The sequence below is a fragment of the Stegodyphus dumicola genome, chromosome 2, assembly GCF_044657685.1.
Source record: "Stegodyphus dumicola isolate Sdum_Otavi_A_Nest chromosome 2, ASM4465768v1".
Classification (NCBI taxonomy): domain Eukaryota; kingdom Metazoa; phylum Arthropoda; class Arachnida; order Araneae; family Eresidae; genus Stegodyphus; species Stegodyphus dumicola.
In genome coordinates this window covers 232,528,353-232,531,043 of record NC_140769.1, presented here as the reverse complement: position 1 = coordinate 232,531,043, position 2,691 = coordinate 232,528,353, and positions in this window count along the sequence as shown.

The window sequence follows — 2,691 nt, the reverse complement described above, 5'->3', positions numbered from 1 at the left end:
TTTTTTCTCATTTTTGAAACAGAAACCTGCATCGCAAGATTAAGTCGCATTTTTTTTTTTTATTTTACGACTTTCGCAGTTTTTATTTCTTAATTTTATTTCTAACTTTTTAACAATTTAAATGGTATGATCCTATAAGTGTTAAATTAAAATTCATCAGTGTATAGTTTCGAAATTTCAGTTTTTTTTCCAAACTTCGTAGCCATTTGGAAAAACACATGCTAATTTTAGAATTGACAAAAGGTTTTAAAATTATCTTATTTATTATTCACTTATGTTTTCAGTATAAATTGCAATTAAGCAAGATAGCATGGAAACGGCTAATTACTTTCTTTCTTCTGAATACTGAAAGCATAAGAGTAGAACAGTTTTTCAAGCGCAGTATAAAACATTTGATTTGTATTTGGCAGAAATCTTCTGTATTTTAAAATTCAAATAACACGTGCAGACAAGTGTAAAAAAAAAAAGTATTATTTACGAGCGCGCTATACTCTTATCATCGCCTTCAGACGATGAAAATAACGGTTCTTCGTTCAAAATACTGTTTTAAATTTGAAAAAATAAATGAATAAAAAGTATTTTAAGAGCTTTTACATTTCTGGCTCATCTCCTGCAAAGAGGTAAGGTTTTCTTCAAGAGAAGAAGTGTTTCAAGAAGGACCCTTTTTTTTGTTTTGGAAAAAAAGTGTGTTTGGCATCAGTTCTTGTTATTACTGACATCCTTTTTGCACGAAACTGTGCTAAAATTCGTCCGTATATTTACTCTGTGCCAAGTCATTTTCAAAATAGCGTACCGTATTCAGATTTCAGATATAAAGACATTTATAGTTTAGAGTTCAAAAGTCGTTTTTGTTATAATACTTCTATAAAGAAAAAAGTTAAAGAAAGAAAAGTAAAATTTGAAAGCTTTCAGATTGCTTTGAAATCGTTGAGTTTGTTAATTAAAAATTCGTTAAAGCCTTGCGAAAAAGCCTCTGTTTGTTTGAATAGTATGTCGCAGTAATTGAATAGTATGTTTGTTTGAATAGTATATCTAAAGTTAATATTATTTCGTTCCAATTACTATTGCATATGTAAGCTTGACTTTGAGAAAGGTTTAGACATTCATCCAGCTTTGTTAAAACGGTAGAATTGGCATAAAGGCCTCCCAATATGACAGACTGCATGGTTTTTACAGATGAATCTAAATTAAATGGTCATGTGGGGGCACCCTTTTGTGTGTTCTCAGATGAGAAACTAAGCTTACAAAGCAAAAATAACTTTCTGACAATGTCTATCAGGCAGAGTTAGTAGCTCTGCGAAAGGCCTTATATTGGTTTTTTTCTAATTCTGCGCTAGATCCTGTAGAAATCTATAGTGACTACGAAAGCGCAATTGTTACAATTACGGATGTTTGTCCAAATAACGATCTAATTAAACAGATGAAATATATACTCATTTTTCTTATCGTTTTCAGAGATATTAAACTCTTTTGGACGAAGAGTCATATTGGTACCATTGGTAACGAGTTAGCAGATAAATTGGCAAAGGCTGCCACTGAAAATCAAATTAATTGATTTTGAAGTAAGGACTTCCTTTGACAGTTTGAAATCGTTGTTGGAAAGAAAAAGTTTGACTCTAGGCAAGCAAAGTGGAACGACCCAGATTCTAAAGGAAGATTCACATATAATTTAATCTCAATTGTAAGTGAGAGAAGATGACTAAGTGACAAGTATCTAAATCAAGTTTTAACTAATCATGGACACTTCCCCTTTTATTATAATAGGTCTTCGATTTAAATTTGTGCCTGTCCATGTGGCATGAGTAATGCCGATATTGAGCACCTGTTGTTTAGATGCTCTTCTATGGAAAATATTGTTCTAAGATTTATTTCAGATATTGCTAAATTTAAACCTCTAAAGGATCTAAGTAAAAATACAGTGACTAAATTGAAATTGTCAAATTTCATAAAATACGTATATGTAAATGAAATGAATTTATATACTGATTGTGTTTAAAATTTCCCTGTCTGCTTTAAGAAAAACTAGGGTGTTTATGGTATTCTGTTATTTTATTTCTTTGTATATGTAACTAACATATTTTTATGTATGTAAGTAACATGTGTTATATTTTACAAAGTATGTAATAATGTGCTTTTGTTGGTGTAGCTGGTAAATTTCACCAGTTCCTTGACTTTAAGTTCATATTTTAGTTCTTTATTCTATTTAAAGTTATTTCAGGTAGTATGGTCGTTGTTCTACTCCTTAATAGTCCTGATTTAGGCCTTGTTTAAATCTCAATGTTTCTTTAATTAAATAGCTCCACTAAGCCTTGTTAAGCCTCTAATAGCGGTACAGGAAGTTCGACCAGTCATAGATAATCTTGAATGATTTGCCATTTACATTGAATAAAGAGAGGGAGCTAAAAAGTTAAATTCTTCTGCGCCTTCGATTCTGATGTTTTCCACTTCCACCACGACCACACCCGAACTCTGAAGTGACCAGATTGCTAAGCTTCATAATTTCCAGTGCCTGCCTGTCAAAATATTTTATGTATATGAAATGATACAGAGGTAAACAGTTTCGTTAACGTGGGATATCTGTGGCATCTATGAACATATTGCCCAGTGTCGTGCAAAGATTTAACATCGTTTCTTTGTCCTAATCTTTATTTTCTGCAAGAGAAAGCGAGGCAGGTCTGATCGACAAAAACA